At 48.4% G+C, this 19053-nt stretch overlaps 1 protein-coding gene across 3 annotated transcripts in view; it reads left to right on the top strand.

Moving 5' to 3' along the window:
• Positions 1 to 19053, top strand: part of NCALD (neurocalcin delta) — a 432942-nt gene that overhangs the window by 253242 nt on the left and 160647 nt on the right. The window lies entirely within an intron of this gene.

Below are 19053 nucleotides of genomic sequence, written 5' to 3'. Positions count from 1 at the left end.
ACTTTTATTTGAAATGGAGAAAGATAAAGACAGATCTTGCACCTGCTGGTTCATTCATGACAGCTGGGGCTGGGCCAGGTAGAAGTCTGTAGCCCTGAAGTTGATTCATCTGTCCTGTGGTGGCAGGGAACCAGTTACTTGAGCCATCAGCTGCATGCATTAGCAGGAAGCTGGGTTGAAGCAGAGTAGCCCAGACTCGAACCAGGCTCTCTGATGTGGGATGTGGGCATCCCAAGCAGCAACTTAACTGCTGCCTCAAGCATCTACCCTTTCACCAAAGAATTCTGAAGGGGTTTGGGAATGGGCGATGGGTGTTCTTTGCAAAGGCCCTGAGGTAGAAAGGAGCATGGAGCTTACTAGGAACTGAACTAAGGCCAGTGGTGCTAGAGGGTAAAGGTGCGTGATCTGAGGGAGAGTTGGAGGGGTGACAGAGGCCAGATGGTGAAATACTTAGAACAGAATGAAAGACCAGGAGTAGCTGTAAGTGTGTCCTATGGTCTGCAGTAATTGATGTAAAAAAAATACAGGGAGTCTGCGATTGTGTAATGACTTTGCTGTTTGGGAGAAGGTATATGTTTATATATTCAGCCAATAAATACAAAACAAAATGTGTGTTCACATCTGTCTTAAATTCTAGTGTGGGCTGGGTGTTTGTAGAGGTTAAGATGCTAACTGGGATGCCCACATCCCATATTGAAGTGCTTGGGCTGGAGTCCTGCCTCTGCTTCCAGTCCAGCTCCCAGCCAATGAGCATCCTTGGGGGAGGGGCAGAGGATAAGGGGGGACAGAGACAGGTGATGGCTCAAATACCAGACCTGGATTGGGTTTCAGCTTGGCCTAGCATCAGCTGCTGTGGACATTTGGAGAGTGAACCTATCAATAGGAGTTCTCTATCTCTGCTTTTCAAATAAATAGAATGAATTTTTTAAAAATATAAAATTGTAGTGGAACAGGCAGCTGATACTCCAATAAGCAAATATACATGTCTTATAAAGTGTCGGGGGATGGTTGGGTTTGTATCTGTGCAATTCTCAAGAGCCTGTGATACCACTGTCCATGTCCTACCTGCTGCTCTTGGAGTGGTGGCTAGAGGATGTGTGGAGCAATGAGTGTCTTCACAGATGCTCCTCCACTTGCAATGGAATTAGGTCTGAATAAACCCATGATATATTGAAAACACTGAGTCTAAAACGCGTCAACTCCACCTTGCCAACCGGATATTGGAGCTTAGCAGCATAGTGCCCTGTCGAGTGTCAGCTGTTTCTCTTGATTGAGTGGTTGGCTGGGAGCTGTGCTTACTCCTGCTGCCCAGCATCAGAAAAAAGTATCAGACCGCATACTGCTAGCCCAAGAAAAGATCAGAATTTAAAATTGGAAATATGGTTTCTAAGTGCTTATTTCTTTAGCACCATGGTAAAGTAAAAAATAAACTTGCAAGTTTGAGATCTTCTGTGTATGAAAATAAGCGAGTCTAAATCAAGGCTGTAGGGTGGATGCCTAATGATTTCCCATCAGACCACTCACAAGATCTCTCTTGTTTGCTAAGGGAAATGAGTAGAAGCGTTGCCATGGAGGAGAAAGACTCTGAAGCTTCTCCCAGGGTTTTCCTGCGAAACCTTTGGTTAACGCTCTCAGAACACTCCCAATAAGCAGATGTTATTGCGCTTCAGCCTTTTGGAAAGTCAAGAAAATCCCTTGAGCATTCCAAAAAGCCATTACCATGGCCCCTTGTTCTGTAGCTTTGAACCACTTCCACCTGCCTGTCAGCTGCCACTGCGCTGGCTGTGACTTTACCAGGATCACACGGTAAAGTCGGGTTCTTCTCTCATGGTTCTCCCGGGCAATGCCTGAGCACATTGATCCTGCTCATTGGAAGTCTTCCCTGAGAGCGCTATCCTTGTCTGCAGCGGTTGTAGGTGCCACAGACTGGACACCCCCAGAGCAGGAAGTTTGCTGCACTTTAAATCGTCACCCAGAATTGTGTGAATCGACCCATTGTGATGTCTGTTTTTGACATTTGTTTCTGTTGTCAGTCATCAGTGCGCTTTAGTTAGAGCACAAACAAGATTAACTTTTTCATTATAAATTGACATGGGTGTGCTTCATCTTCAGTATTGTCTTTACAGAACAAGTTACCCTTTTGTAAATTCCTGATTTTCTTCCAGCTCCTGGCTCCATAAACATTTTATAAAGCTTCAGTGATTTCAGCATTCTCCTACCCCGGCTTCACAATCATTTGATGTTTGTTTTTCAATTTTAGTAGAATTGCTGTTATCCTGATAGGGCTCTGTCGAAGCTGACATCTTACCCTTTATTAAGCCTCAAACTAAATCCTATTCAGACATTTGTAACAAGAGTCCATTATGGTACAAATGTTTTTGGAATCCACGCATATGTGTGTCATTGATCATGTTTTCCATCGATTCTTGTAAAGATCCCTTGTATATGTTTCTACTCAAGACAACTATCTTTAGATACTGCTAAATGTGTCTTCTGAGAAGGGAAAAATTACCCTCAGTTGAGAAATCGGTGCTTCAGTACATCATAATCAGTGACTTGCAATCCTGGGTTAGCATTCCATTGCAAACGTGTTCCATTCTAAATGTGTAGCGTTCAGTTTAGCACAATGGTGTCTTCACAATTCTATAGTTCTCACATGACAAAAATAATATTGTGAGGGGACAAGTGTTGAACAGCAGGTGAAGCTGTGCGTGGGACACCCATGTCCCATAGTGGGTGCCTTGGTTCAAGGCCCCTCTCCACTTCTGATCCAGCTTCCTGCTAGTGTGCACGCTGCAGTCAGCAGAGCTGGCTCAGGTACTGAGGTTCCTGTCCCCCATGCTAGAGGCCCATATAGACTTCCTGGTTCCTGGCTCTGGTCTGGTCCAACCCTGGTTTTTGTGGGCATTTGAGGAGTGAATCAGCAAATAGGAACTTTGTCTCTCTTTCTGTCACTCTGCTTTTCAAAGAAAACCAAAACATTATTCTGAAACCTGAAATAGAAGACTAATTAGATATTTCCTCAGCCAAACAAGTGAAACCCTAAAGCGGTGCTTGTTTTCGTGGGGATTATATGTTTCAAGAGCCTCTTTCTATTCGTTAAAGCCTTATCTAATTCTACCCTCAAAGTTTCAGACTTTTTGCTCCGAGTTGGATTTTGGAAGATACACTGATGGTAATCTCGGTGCTGGAGAAGACCCCAGCTCAGTCACAAGCTTTCTGTGACCCACAGAAATTCAGTGAGGCACACGTGACAAGAGCAGGTGTAGTTTTATAGGAAACCGGGAATAAGAAGAAAGTGCTACTCCTGCAGCCTTCCGTGACAGTTCAGTTACTTAGCATATCGGTTGCATGTTTCTTTAATCAAAGCTTTGGAAGGGAAGACCATGTTCTCTGTCACTGTAAAGCTAAGAAAAAGCATTTCAAAATCACTTTAATCCTACATGATTAGATCTGGTTTTCTATGCTTCGGTGCCTGGAAAACTTGAGATTTGCGGAAGTTCACCGAGATGACTAATAAGTGACACCAGTAAGAAGGCTATTTCTTCAAATTCCTTCTGCCTGCTCTCTGCCTCCCTGTAAGGCCTCCAGCCTGGAAGTGTTGCAAGGAGTTCAGGTAAAAGCAGCATCACCTGTAGGATGGGAATGTCTACTGTGTTGCTACTGTGTTCAGAAACGCTGAAGTATTTCGGGTGACCTCTGGGAAATGAAACCCTGACTCCTGTGTCACAGTGAATGCCCTGTAGTAACTGTTACCACGGAACTCCACAGACGGGTCTTCCCCACCCCCTCCTGCTCTGACTGCACGTCACACCCTCACTGTAAAGCTAAGCGGCCGGGGGCATCCTTGCCCTGCTCTACTCCCACAGCTCTCTCTGTGTTGATCTTGCCCTCTCAAGTTTCAGTCCATGCTTTATAATCATTTCCTCACCAGACTTTGCCAGATCTTCTCAGTTGGAGTTAAACTTTCTCTCTTGCTCTCTTTCCCTACTCCCTTCTCTCTTCTATAATGCTTTTTTAAATTGAGTTTTTTTTTAAAAATTTTATTTATTTGAAAGGCAGAGTTACACAGGACTAAGAGACAGATCTTCCATCTGCTGGTCCACTCCCCAGTTGGCTGCAATGGCCAGGGCTGAGCCAGCTGAAAGCCAGGAGCTTCACCCAGGGGCCTCCCATGTGGGTGGCAGGAGCCCTGGTGCATTACCCGGGAGCTGGATCGGAAGTGGAGCAGCTGGAACTCAAACCATCGCCCACGCGGAATGCTGGCTTCACAAGTGGTGGCTTAATCCACTGTGCCACAATGCTGGCCCCATCTACAATGTTTTGAAAACACTAGATTAGTGCTTCTCAAACCATCTGTAAGAACTGGATTTTTAAAAAAGCTTCCAATTCATAACAAACTGATAGATGGCCTCCTGTCCATGACCAGTACCTAGATCCTGCCACGTGAAACTCAGCAGGCAAGGCCAATAGTACTGAACTGTCCCGTACCCCATTCAATGATGCTAGACCACTTCATCACACCTCTGGATGTTCCAGCTGCATCCAGCTGTAAAGTCGCTCATTGCTAGCGATGTCTGCACGTGTGCTGCGGCAGTCTGAGAATGGTCCACAGACTCCACGAGAACAGAGCCTACCTGTGTGTCGCCTCATCCTGCTAGAGCACCTGGCCTTGCCCATCACACAGTACACATGTTCATTACACACAGAAGTGATTGCTATGTAGGTCATGCACCTGCTTCTCAGATTTTTTTTTTAATAAAGATTGTTTGATTTGAAAGGTAGAGGTATACAGAAAGAGGGAGAGACAGAGCTCTTTCATCTGCTGGTTCACTGTCTAAATGGCTGCAATAGCAAAGGCTGGGCCAGGCTCAAGCCAGGAGATTCCTCCTGGTTTCCCCTGTGGGTTCAGAGGCCCAAGCACTTGAGCCATCTTGTGCTTTCCCAGACACATAAGCAGGGAGCTCAGCTGGGTACCTGAACCAGCATCCATATGGGATGCCATGTGGCAGCTTAACCTGCTATGCCACAATGCTGGCCTCTTGAATCGGATCTTGATCCCTTCTTAGTACCTACAGATTTATCATGCCTTACTTATATTCTCATTCATTCTTATTTTTCTAATATCAAATCGATTTAAAAATGCATGAACCCTTCTGCTGGTATGACCTTTATAAATGAAGATGTTTGATCAATTTTTTTTCACTAGATAATTGGAAACATTTACAAGATCAACTGAAATAAGGGGAGCTTAAAAGAAGTCTAGAACAACTAGCCTGCTAAACAGCTATATTGTCTGGCTCCTATTACAAGAAAAGTCCCCCCCCAAAAAAAAAGCACCCTGTATTTGAAACCAAAATGGATTCCTTTGATGCAGCTCAGTTGAAACTTTTGAACAATCTAAAATGGTTATTTCTGAAAATGAGAACCGTATGGAGTTAGTTGAGCATCTATCTCTGTAAATTCTATTGGGGAAAGATACCTGGAACACGAGCAACATTTTTCAAAATTTAAAATATAAGATTGAGAATAAATGACTTGACAAAGATATTTGAACTTACATTTGTAATTTTTAGTAGTTCAAGAATACACTTCTTAAGTGGTAAGAAGAAATTGCAGTTCAATGTTTGTCACTGTTTCATTATATTAAAGTTAACAGCTCAGCAAAACAAGGCCATCTATATGCTTTTTCCCAGTCTTATTAGCCACTTATTTTTCCACAGGATATTTGTTATTCCCGGGAAATGGATGACAAGAACCATAATTAGTAGCAGATTGATGTTATAGGAATTCAAACTTGAGCAATGTCTAGCTTAATTAGATTAGTGGCTTCCTCTGAAATATTAAGGCAGCAAATACAGATGCTAATGGTGCATTCTGGAAGCAGGTTTTTTTTCTCCTTTACTAACTGCACAATTGGCTTATTTTGGTGGAGACATGTTTGAAGACTCTTGCAATCAACCAAATAGTTTTTCCCCCTGTGCCAAGAGGCATGGTTGCAAGTTCTTTACATACACCATTGCAATAACAGGAGAGAAAGCAGAGGCATGAAGACATTCATCTGCCCAAAGGTACTTACATGGGGAATTATGTGGTGTGAATGCACCCAGCATAGTCTGTGCTGTCCCATGCAAAAATCGGTGTTTAGGCAGTATTGCTCCTGTAAAGCAATGAAAACTTCCAGGAGCCCGCTGGTGAAGTCCTCCCCAAGAGGCTGTTGCCTTCCAGACTTTGTCTAATGCTTACATGGTAGCTGAGACCTGCCACGGAAGCCAGCAGCACTGGGTAACTGGGGAATGCCGTCGGTGACTGGCAGAGAGGGGCAGGAAGTCATTGGTGGGCAATGACTGGCCCTGAGCGGCTTTCCAGCGACTCTAAACCAAGAGCGGTCATCAACACGGAATCCTGGACGCCCTCACACACAATCCCCAAAGGCAGTGTTAGCTTTGAACCAGAAGAACGAGTATCTGTAGGTGTGTCTCGCCTCAAATCTTGGAGTATATTTAAAATCCACAGTATCTTAGCATTTGCTATGGGCACACACGCATGCACACACGCAATTGCAAAGAGGAGACATTTCAGGGAGAGAATGTTGCTTAAAAATGTCAGACCAAGTTTTTTGGGGGGCTGTGGATTACCAGATATGCCAGTAGGAGATTGCCCATTGGGTTCTTACAAACTAGCCAGGGTTGCTAGTTTGCATTACTAATGTAATTATTAAGGACTAGAAATACAGCATTGCTCCATAACAAGTGTCCTACACTTGTTATGTATTTATTCTTTGGAGCAGCATCAGCAGTCAGCTGTATGTCTTATAAATGTTCTCATGGGTATTGACCTTTTGTCCAACACTAATTGTATCCACTGCTGTGCTATTAAGCCCAGTGCTCAGTTTGTGGCCTGGTGGGGGGAGAAGCGGGTTTTAGTTACGTTGCTCTACCTATAGAGATCAACTCTGAAAGCTGGCATTAGCCCAGTCTAGAACCAAGAGGAGATGATGCTACAGATAAGAGAACGTGGTCAGGGATTCCTGCAATGCTCATGTTTTGAATGAGGCTTCTAGGTGTCCCAGCTGGCAGGAGTTTCATGGTAGTGACGTCATCCTGACAAACGGGAAATTGCTATGATAGTGTTCAGGCCTCATGCACTGTTGACGTTAGTCCATCAGCAGCTGAGTCCGTAATAACCAAAATGGTCATAATTCCTACTTCCACTTTCCTAGCAGTGCTGGTTCTCCTGTCACTGAGGTCAGCCTGTGAGTTAGAGGCCAAGTTACTCCCGCAGAGAATCTGGTCTGGATGGACTTCTCCATCTAGAATACCAACCTTATGTCTCTGAGCCCTGGTGTTCCTGGACCATCCGCTCCTTCCGAGCCTCCCTACTCATTCTAGGTCGATCTCTCGAATCCTGCTATGCTAACTTGACTTGCGCTCGGAGAAGAGCAAGAATTCCCAAGGGTTCGGTCTATCTCGCGAGACCGACGGTCTCTAGATAGGCTTGAGCAAATTTGGAGAGGAAAGTAGGGCCAACCTTCCCTTGTACATAAAACAGGGATGGATTGGTTCACTGCTGGAACAGAGCAGCCTTTTGTTCCGGAGCTGGGAGATGTTCCGCTTGGGGTTGTCATCCTACTAATGTCTGTGCAACCCTGAGATGTGTGGAGGTGCTTGCAGGGGTTTGAATCAGGGAGCAGACCGCGACATTCTTTGCCCTTCCCCGGGGGAGAGTGAAGAATGTGTGCATCATCCCCACACAGTCTGAGGTTTCAGTGTTTTCCACATCCTTGGCTTTGGCTTGCTTTGTGATGTCCTGGAATCACTAATTAATGATGGACACAGTTGCCTCTGTGTGCTTGCTAATTGGATGTTTTGCAAAAATACTTCATGCTGGCTTAAATAGAAAGAATTAGAAAGGCTGAGAGGTGATGGGAAAGGAGGAGTCGCCACAGTGGTCATGGAAATTGAGCTGGGAGACCTGCTGCCACTAGCCAGGGGAGACGGGGTACTGGGGCAGAAGGGCTAGGGAAGCACAGATGCTGGGGTCCACAGAGGGTCTGTGCTGGAGAAGACTGTTTGCAAGAAGGGGGGTTTGCCAGCCCTGTCTAGCCAGTTGGATAGAAGAGTTCCCTAAACACAAAGTTAGGGCAGGGACGATGGGGTCCAGCACAGTGACATCCATACCTGGGCGCTCCCATTAAGGAGCTGTGGGGACGGGGAGCCGGTAACTTTCCCTCTTTGAGCATCTAGCCCTTTGATCCTTGAAATGAAAAATAGTAGTACTTGTGTTGTAGAGTTGTGGTAAGAAATGAGTGAGATCAAGTTGGTTAGAGTGTCTAGACCACTTCCTGGCAAATGGCAGACTTGGTTCTGGCCAGCCATTATTAGTATGGAGTTATGTTGTTGATTCAGTTATGTAACAGCAATGGGATATTGACAGACGTAACATCTGTAGCCTGCCATCGTTCAGGGTTGAACATCTACTGTAGGGAATCGCTGTTCCTAGTCCTTTCTCTCTACTTTATGCCCAGTTTCTTTTCTCCATCTCCTTCCTCTGTCCTTCTGTCTAGGGAGAGGAGAGGAACTTAAACAATGAAAAAAGACTACAGCTGTTCAGCAGAGCCTTGGGTTGTTGGGTTATAGCGGAAATGCGGAACGAGGCCGTTGGACCTCAGCTGGCCGGTTGACCCCTGGAAACCATGCCCAGTGTGTACTGGGCATGGTGTTTACACACAGGTGACCTGCAACTGCGGCTTCCAGATGTTTCCCCCGTCACTAAAACCTAAGGCCCCAGAATGGCAAGGCTTTTTGTCTCTCCTGTTCATTGCTCATTCCCCCGTGTCCAGATACAGCTCTTGGCTCCACCTTGAGGCTGCTCCTCCTGGACACTGTCACGGTGGCCCGAGAGTCCTCATACCAACTCCCTACCCCATCTTCCTTTCCATTCCCTTACATCTCGCTACATATAGTCAGGAAGATAAGAGCTTTCGGGGAAAAAAAAGTTTGGGGCTTCCAAAAGACTCTCTAGTAGTAGCCATAGAGTCGGAAAACTCAGAATCTAAATTCTCATCTGCTACTTACTCTTCACTGGGGTGGTGCTGGGCTGACAAGTCACGTGACCTCCAGGCTGAGCGTGTTGGACCAGACTGTAATTGTAACCTAATTGTAAACTTCATGACTGTGTAACCCTTGACTATAGCATCATTTGAATTTGATTTATCCCGGCAGAAACATTCCTACGTATTTTTGGCCCCTGGTGTGAAGTTGCGAGCCCTAAGCTGGTGAATCCTAGGCTAACAGCTGCTTTCCCACCCTCCATGCCAGGCTCAGGACTACACGGAGGAGGAGGGAGTGTGGCCAGGGGCTGACATCATGTCTCCTCCTTCCTGGTTCCATCAAATAAGCATTTCCCAAGGGTTAGTCATCGGGGTCCCATCTCCGTGGCTTTGACCGGCTCATGTTCTATCTGTACTATTTTTCACCTAGTGTCTTTTGAAAGGCCATTCTCATATTGTAACTCAACGCTCGCCTTAAGCAGTAATCGCTGTGAAATTGCAGGTTGGCTATGCCAGCTGGTTCCTCCTAATGACATTAAAAGGCAGAACCGTAACCCATGGTGAGTGTGTGCGATGTGGAGCTGCCTCTGGCACCCCTAGCGCCATGCATCCTGCTGTTTGGGAAACATCTCCGCAAAGGTGGAGGGCAGAGCCCGGGAGGGGTCCCTGCCATCCCTGCCCTCCTCCTAGGGCCCGCAGAGCTTGGGAGAAGAGAAAAAGCCGCTGTTCTCAGTGCTAATATCGGGAAGCTTATTGTAAGGCAGTGGGAACCATTGCTTTGTACCACCTGCACCTCATTCCAAACCCAGTGTCTTTCCTTTGGGGGAGAGAACAAAGGGAGTTGCAGAAAGAAGGAGTTTTTGCTGGGGGAACAATAACGGGAGCTGGTGGCAGAGGAAAGGGCTGGGGAGAGACTCTGCAGGAGGTTGGAGAAGCTGGGGCTGCTGGACAGAAGTGCAGCTGCTTGCGGACGCAGGGCATTCAATGGCCAACGAGACTTGGTCAGGTCCACCTTTGCTCCTGCCTTGGGAGAGCCGGACTCTCACGTTCGGTGTGGGAACCGCTGACTCACACGTGGGGGCTCTGCCTGAGGGTCTGAGGAGTCGCCTCCCTGACACGTGATCCTGGCATGAAAGACGGATTTTACACTATGTGATAGACAGTTAGAAACCATTCCAGGCCAGCGCCGCAGCTCACTTGGCTAATCCTCCACCTAGCGGCGCTGGCACCCCAAGTTCTAGTCCCGGTCGGGGTGCCGGATTCTGTCCCCGTTGCTCCTCTTCCAGTCCAGCTCTCTGCTGTGGCCTGGGAGGGCAGTGGAGGATGGCCCAAGTGCTTGGGTGCCTGCACTCACATGGGAGACCAGGAGGCAGCACCTGGCTCCTGGCTTCTGATCAGCGCAGCGCACTGGCGGTAGTAGCCATTTGGAGGGTGAACCAACAGAAGGAAGACCTTTCTCTCTGTCTCTCTGTCTCTCTCACTGTCTAACTCTGCCTATCAAAAAAAAAAAAAAAAAAAAAAAAGATTCCAGCCTCATTCCGGATCTGTTCATCCATAAGGGAAAGAACTTGCCTTTAGCATAATACAGATCTGATTGATTCAGGCCACACACCTACAAAGGGCAGTCAGATTTAAGGAATAAATATAAATTAAAAGATCTGAATTCCAGGGGGATTAAAATATCTGGGAATATCTCCCCTGCATGCAGCTGCAGGAGGTGCCTGTGGACAGTCCAGGCCCGTTGCGGGGGATGGGCTTTGCGGCCAGCAGGCAGTGCACGAGGCCCCCCGTCTCGATGCATGAGTTCAGCTCCGCCATCACAGAATTTTGATTGCAGAGAGGGGAGCTACGTCGGGGGCCAAGTCAGCAACACAGCAGCCAGTTGGAAAAGGCACTTCTGTATTGCTTTGTATTTATTCCAGATTTCTCTATTTAAAAATAGAGCCCATTAAGAGGGCGTGCTGATAGGGTTCCCATCCTTTCCAAGGGAGGGCAGGACTGGGAGGCTCTAAGGAAACTGGGTACGGTCCATCCATCAGCGGGAATGTGGCGCCCAAACGCCAGCAGCTCTTCGCCGCGCTGTGCCACGGAGGCCACTGGGTCCCCTTTGCTAGGACGGATTTAGGAAGAGCCCAAGAGTTAAACTGCACTCGACGCGCGTGAGATGCAGTCTCATCTACTGTTCTTCCCAAACCTCTGCTAGGTTATTTATAAGCAGGTTCTGGTCCCTTTCCAGATTCCAGAGAACACTCATCCAAAATTACATTTCCAGGTCAATTTCTGCCAGATGTTCTTTAGATAACTTGTGAAAACTTTTCTCTTCCTCTTAACTTTTTTTTTTTTTTTTTTTTTTTTTTTTTGCCTGTGCAGGGCATTGTCCCTGGAAGGTCCCGTTTTTCCCTTCTTTATTTTCTCTTTGCCATTTTATTTTTGAATCTACTTAGAGGCAGACCCATGGCCAAAATTTTAGTTTCCCCAAACTTTCCCTCCAAAGAAAGGCCACTTGGGTTTTTCAGAATTCTGAAGACTACCTTGGAGCCTAGAGCAAGTCACACCCTGGAGTAGAGGTCTCACATCCCAGCAGTGGCACTGGCGGGCTGACCACTTTCCAAAAGAATTCCCCGTGGGGCGTGGGTCCCACGGTCACCTTGCGTTTCTCATCCCATCTCGGTACACTTGACAGGGTCCTCGACCAATCCAAGCAAATAATAATTTCTAAATCACTGGACTGAAAAACAAAAAAAACCTTCAGTGCACTTCCTTTCATGTGATTTTTGATTTCTTCTTTTGTTTCATATTAACTTTGATGCGTTATCGTGGTGAATATATGTACAAATACAGATTTAACAAAATCAGCCAAACTGCGAGGAAGCTGTTTTCTCATTAGGTATTTGTTCTGTGTCCATCCTTTGACATACTCATTTCCAGCTCCTGCTTTTCCCCTGGGAAGTCATTTTCCTGTAGCTCCAACCCACTAGAGCTACCTCCTGCCCACCGTGGGAGGCAGGGATTTCTCAACCTTGTGAAGCGAGGGCCATCCTAAAGGCTGAGCAGATGGATCCCGGTATCTCGTGTGGTCCCCTCTCCTGGTGAACGAGCTTTGCGCCCATGCGGATGGCCTGGTCTATTTTCTGGTTTTCATTTCCGCAATTTTTAAACTGCAGAATACCATATTCTAGTGTCTGTTTCCTGGGAACAGTAAACACAAGTAAATATTTGAGAAACTTGATATGGAGACAATTGGTTTGCAACTTGTCAGAAAGATGCATGCATTGCAGTCCCAATAAAATACTGTTCTCCTTTGGATTGGGTTTGTGATTTTATGAAATGACTCTTTGTAGTGAACTCCTGGATAATTTTATAGCTGACACATAAACGGACAGGTGACTTAAATGGCATGGTGCTGACGGTACCTAGCATTTTAATCACTGCAGATGTGGCCGGAAACAGTGTCTCTTGAGTCTGTCTTAAGTTGCTATTGGAGTGTGCGTGAGAGAGGCCTTACTTCACCTGCAGCTCCTGCCTTGTCTTCTATCCTCATCCCTGGCTTCTCATGATGCGACCCTCCCACCATTTTGCTACATGTTTCTTGTAACTGCTGTCATCAATTGCCCCCACCCAGAGGCCTGAAACAGTGCCAGTCTGTTAGCTTCAGTTCCGAAGGGCTCAGCAAGGCAGTGCTCCCCCTGGCGGCCCTGAATGGAGACTGCACGCCCTGGCCTTTTTCCTTCTCTAGAGGCTGCCGGCACTCCTCGGCTTGTAGCCTCTCTCTTACCACGCCAGCCTCTTGCTTCTGCTGTCCCAGCTGCTACTGCAGACTCTGATCCTCCTGTCTCCCCCTTACCAGGGCTCTTTGGATTGCAATGGGCCCATCCAGATAATCCGGGGTAGACGTCCCATCCTATTTGCAATGCCTCTTTACGGTATAAGCTCACATGTTCACAGGTGGTGTGGTCTCCGAGGTCAGGAAGCCTGCCACATCCGGGAACTCTGCAGCCTCAGGTTTTCATAGCCCCGTTCCCCCTACACACACATGCGCGCACACACACACACACGTCACACACACATACACACACGTTCTGTTTGCCTTTGGGAGGACCTACCCAGGCAAGTGCTTATGTGGGTCCTGGCAGTGCCTGGGAGCAGCTGGATAGGGAATGCTGGGATCCGGGGCACCCCAAAGCAATGGCGGGGTTTAGGGGAAAGTCTGTGCAAGCTCAGCACTTGCCCATGGCTCTGGGACTCCCTAACTCCTGAGGAAGGGGTTTGGGCCCTCTCGAGCTGGAAGCACAGGGAGGCAGCGTTCACCTGCACTAGTAGCACCACCTCTAGCAGCCAGACCGGCCCCGTCACCGAATGCCTAGACGTGGACTGTGCTCAACTGGAGACATCTGGCCTGCTCAGGAAAGGAGCAGAAATGCTGTGGTGGAGAAAGGGAGCCTGGTGTTGCAACATCTACTGTCTTCTCTGAACAAAATGAAAAATCTGTTTTTAAACACAGTGTGGGCCCCTGAAAAGCTGCATGGGAGCCAGCTGTGGCCCACAGCCTGTCGCTCCCCCTCTTCGTGGAGGAGCAACACAGGACCCTGCGCTGTTCTTTCGTCTGCTCGGCCCTCCCCGGGTTTGCTGCTGGTTCTTCCCGGGTTGGCTACTATCCCTTCCACCTCCGTGGAAGGGCAGTTCCCCCTGGCCGCATTCCCCACTTCCGCAGGGGAGCAGCACACTGCCGGCCGGCTCTCTGGGGGGCTGCACGGGTTCCCTTAGATGTTCCCCATAGATGTTTCTGGTGCATGCCGTCTCTCTCCTCCTTTATAGTCCTCCTCCGCCAATCCCAACTCGGCTGAGTACGCTGCTCTCCAATCAGGAGCAAGTCCTACAGTTAATTGGTTGAACTGGAGGCAGCTGTGCGGAAGCTGTTTACTTCTCTCCCAGCGCCATATTGTGGGAGAGCAGATGCATAGAATAAGTCCTAATTCGAGCAACTTAGTCTAGTCCGGATTGCTCCCCACACAGCCACCTAATTTGCAGCTGACTGTGGTTTGAATATCCACAGAATCCTCGGGCAAAAATGGCGCTTGATTGATGTGTGAACAATGTCCTTTAATGCTAAGTGCAGAGATGACGCATGAATTGAATTACTCATGGTATTCACCCCAGTCATGCCACATCATTCAAGAGGCTCATCAGATTTAGCCAGGGGACAAGTGACAACATCAGTATTTATTAAATATTAATAAAATACCACCAGTGTAGTGTGATGATGCCTCTATTGTTATAAACAGCCTTTATGAAATTCAGACAAGGCAAATCTTGTATAAATTAAGTCCCCTTGCCAGTAAAACTCCAAAGTGTAAATTCAAAGGCATTAAATTCTAAAATCAAAGCCTTTTGTCTTGTGAGTTAAGAATCCGAAGGAATCAAAGCTTTAATCATTAAAGTCAAGTTCAAATTCACTGCAGAAGTTTCTGCAGAGTTACCCCACATGCATTTAGTTATCTGATGAGAATTTACTAGGCTGCTGTGTACCAGGCTCTGTGCTAGTACTTGATAGAGCAGGGAGCAAAACCCACAGAAATCATGCTGTGATAGAATTTGTTTTAGGTAAGGAGCTACATGAAATAAATATTTTATTCAAGATTGATTTATTTGAAAGGCAGAGCTAGGGGGAGAAGCAGAGAGATGCTTGGGATCACTCCCCACATGGCCTTAATGGCAAGGGCTGGGCCAGGTGGAAGCCAGGAGCCTGGAACCCCATCTGGGTCTCCCCCACATGGGCTGCAGAGGCACAAGGGCTTGGACAGTCTTTCACAGCCTTTCCAGGCACATTAGCAGGGAGTGGTATTGGAAGTGGCACAACTGGGGCTTGAACTAGCACTCACAGGGGATGCTGGCATCACAGGCAGTGGCTTAACCCACTGACCACAACACCAGCCCGTGGGAGGTGACTTTTGAGTTAAGGGTCGAAGGCAGTGAGGGCAGTTGTCTTACGGGTGGTTAGAGGGAGGCCCTGTCGAGCAGAGGGAGCTCCATGTGTGAAGCACTTGTGTTGGGATATAGGCCTGGTGTGTTGGAACAGCAGAGATCAGAGAGGGGGGGTGCTTGGAGGAAGTGGTGGTAGGTGGGGTCAGAGAGGTAAAGTGGGCCAGATCGCATGGGGCTCTTGACAGCAAAGGACTTGAGTCCTCACTCTCGGCGTGATGGAGCTGCTGGAACACTCTGGGCGGAAGAGGGACAGGATCCAACCCTTTGGGCAGATGAGTTGTGGGGAGGCTGAAAGAGGAACAGAGGCAGAGACCCAGCTAAGGGGCCACGGTGTTGACTTCAGGGGTGAGCATGACGGTATGGAGGAGAGGGCAGCGTCTGGGTGTGTTCCGATGATCCAGATGTCAGGATTTCCTGTCTGGGTCACAGGTAAGAGACGTCAAGGTGACACTGCAGTTCGGCTTGAACAACTGGAATGGAATTGCCATTCTGAGGGTGGGAGGGGCTGGGAAGGAGGCGGGATCTGAAGAAAGGGTTGAAGGACCCTTTAGGATCAATTAAGTCCCAGCTGCCTATCAGACATGGGGAAGTGGATGATCGGATACTTGAATGCCTGGGGTCTGGAGTTCGGGGAAGAGGGTTGGGCTGGACGTGTAAGTGTGGTGATGACCCGTGTGTAGGTGTTGCTCAAAGCCATGAGGCTGAGACGATCCAGAAAGTGAATGTGAGACAAGGGAAGACGTCTTGGGGGACCCCGCTCTAGAGATCAGCAAGTTGAGGCCTGTTTCAGGAAACCCAGATAGGAGAAGTAGCTTCCAAAGGTGGAAGGGGCTTGTGAGGCTCAAGAAAGAGGCAGACAAGTTCAGGGTTACACAGTGTAGACTTTATCCAGGGGACTTAAAGAAGCAGAGCCTTGGGTGACCATAAGACAGATGGATCCCTGTGCCCCAGGCCATTGGCTAGACAAAGGTGGCCTGTGGCCACCTGCAGTGTACCTGGACTTCCTGGAACATTAACAGGTCAAGTGGCAGTTAAGAGTCAGTACCCAGTATGCAATGCTTGGCTAGCCACGTTAACTGCTTTGTTTGTCCCAATGGGCTTGAGGAAGAGTGCCAGGTCATGGAGCAAGCAAGACGAGACCGTGGTTATGGCCAAGGTGGCTGCCGTTACGTCGAGCTGAACCTCCCCCAGGGGGCACCAGCAGAGGGAAATGAGCATGCTTGTTTGGGCAGCCAGAAGAACGCCAGCCAAGTGGAAAAACTGTTTCATGGAGCAGGTTCTGGACAACTGTGTCAAACCCTGCTGGGAGGCTGTGGGCTGGGCCTGGGAGTTGACCATTGGCTTTTGGGACGTGGAAGTTAACAGGATTGCTTGATTTGAGGACAGCATATGCAGCCAGACTGGTGCACTCTGGTGCCTGCGTGGAGCTGGGGCTCCTGTAACACCTGGAGCTTGGCTGCCTTCCACGCAGTCGATGTGGTTCCTTCAAGTACCAAAGCGTTCGGAGGTGCGGCCAGGATCACCATCCCTGTTGATAGACCTGGAGAGTTGGTAGGGCCCCGAGATAATTATAGCACCCGTCACAGATTCGTGAAAACAGCAAATAAGATAGTCTGTGATGTTGAAAAAATGATTGCAATCCCAAGGATGCCCTCTAAATCAAGTAGTTAGTATTGCCGAACACAGGGGCACTGAGGGGTGGGGGTGGGGGGCTGGAGAAAATTGTGCTTTGTTTTCCCACGGGCCAGTGGTCTGCCACACTGAGCACCTGTGATCCCACACTGAATGGGAGATGTAACACCAGCCACCCACCACCCCATCTGCCCCACCCTCCCTGGGAAGATATCGGGGAGGGGGGAACCCCAGAGGCTTCCCCCATGATATCAGTTCTGCCTTCCTGGTCATGTGCAGAGAAGGCATAGCTGTTCATGTTTCCTGCAGGCACTCGGAACTCGGCAGAGAACGAAGGGTGGAGGGGGGCTGGTCAGAGACTGCACCTGCCCGACTCCTGTGCCCTGTTAAAGACAACGCTGCGCCTCCCTAGGGTCGGGTGGGCTGGGGCCATCTTCTCAGAAGCCCGCCCTCAACACAAGGCCAGAGAAGGGACTGTGACTTCTACACCGCAAACCCCAGTGGACACAATGAGGATGGAAATTTAGGCTACTTAGTTGGGTTGATTTGTTGTATAGGTTTATTGGGAATAATAAAATCACATTGGTTAAAATGAAATTGGGGACAAAATGAGTTTTCAAACAGTCCTTTTCCCACCCCCTGCCCGTCCTCGGCAGTAGTTCCTTATGCCCCCAGAGAGAGAGAGAGAGAGAGAGAGAGTGTGTGTGTGTGTGTGTGTATGTGTGTGTGTAGAATGATAAGGAGTCCGATACCATTCGGTGGAGGCCCGGGACCTAACCTGCCAGCCGTCCTCCCCTCAGCCTGCTGTTACTTTAAGAAATCAAGCAGAGTAGAACACGGGCTGACTCCTCCTGGCGGGTGCAAAAAAGCAGATGGTAGAGGAAACCTGGGTGGAGAATTAAAAAGTGAGAAATGTGGTTTTAAGACATTGCCAAGAAAGCAGAGGGGAGCCAGTCTCTCTAAACACCGCAGGCACACGGAGGCCAGGCTCAGGGACGGGGAGAAGTCACTCCCGCAGCTGCAGAACCAGTGCCCGGATCAAGTGGGCACAGCGAGTCAGTCAAGCCAAAACTTTGAGGCGACAGGTGTGCTCCCGCTGTCTCCCCTCTCTCGCCTCCCTCTGTTGAAAGGAACAGAGAGGGCAATGGAGTGAGGGGGAGGGGAGGCTCTGGGGGGCACTCTGGCAGGACTGGGAGAGGACTCCGATGCTGGCTACCTTGCACTGGGACCCAGCACTACCGCTAAGTGCTGTGGGGACTTACACACTAGTGGTGAGAGTGACAGAGCTCCTCTCGCCTTGTGTTGTCATGAGGGTTCCATGAGCTAGGCTCTAGCCACCTGCAGCAGAGTGCTGGGCCAGCACAAAGGCGTGGCGCGTGCTGAGTGTGATGAATGCCTTATTAGAAAGCACCGAGCTTCCCGAGCGAGCTGGGAAAGGTTTCTCTCCTTGCTCAGCCATCATCCCTGGGAGCCAGAGCCAGGGCACGCCTCCTGGCTTCACCGTGTCCCCAAATGTGTCTCTTTGTCCCTGAGAGGAGAAAGCATTGCCAGCAAGGAGCTGAACATAGAAGAAGTCGGTGGGAAAGAGACACATCTGGCCTTGGTGTTTGCGGTTTTAAAAACTTAATCAGAGTCGTGTCCCTTCTTTATTATGCTGTTAGAAATTGTGCATAAACACTTGCTCGTGTCTTGGACTGCTTGGTTTGAGAAAAAAGCACGGGAGGAAAGAAAACAGCAAGGTGAAGCACCTGCTAAACTTCTTCTGTGTGTAGAACAGTAGGTCAGGCTGAGAAGGGCCATGTGGTCATTGCGAAGACCACACACTGCCAGGCTACTGACCTCGGGCCTGTGGTCTCCAAGGGATAACTTGAGTAGGGAGAGCTAAGTCCCAGGAAAGTCACAATTTCAGTGATAGCTCATTTATTATTGTGGAGGTATAATTTAATTTAGATGATACCTCTGTTCCCCCCCTAAAAAAAAACTAAAATAAACTTTCATAATTTGATTCATTCCCACGTTAACTTACATTGAAATGTCAATGAACTGTTGTTTTCACTTCTGATTTTAATTCATAGTAACTTTCAATTCTCTGTTAGATGTATACATTAAAAACCTGCAAAGGAGAACTACCTAATGTCGGGGAACAGAGTTGTCTTACTATTTATAAGCAATCTGGGGATGAATCTTTTTGCAAATCTGAAGAGTTAGTTTTCTGTGGCATCAGTTATGTGATCAGGAGATAACAAGCAATGGCGGCCAGCACCGTGGCTTACTTAGCTAATCCTCCACCTGTGGCACTGGCACCCCAGGTTCAAGTCCCAGTTGGGGTGCTGGGTACTAGTCCCAGTTGCTCCTCTTCCAGTCCAGCTCTCTGCTGTGGCCCGGAA

The sequence above is a fragment of the Oryctolagus cuniculus genome, chromosome 6 (assembly GCF_964237555.1).
Source record: "Oryctolagus cuniculus chromosome 6, mOryCun1.1, whole genome shotgun sequence".
In the NCBI taxonomy this organism is placed as follows: domain Eukaryota; kingdom Metazoa; phylum Chordata; class Mammalia; order Lagomorpha; family Leporidae; genus Oryctolagus; species Oryctolagus cuniculus.
This window is presented reverse-complemented; position numbering and strand designations above follow the sequence as displayed.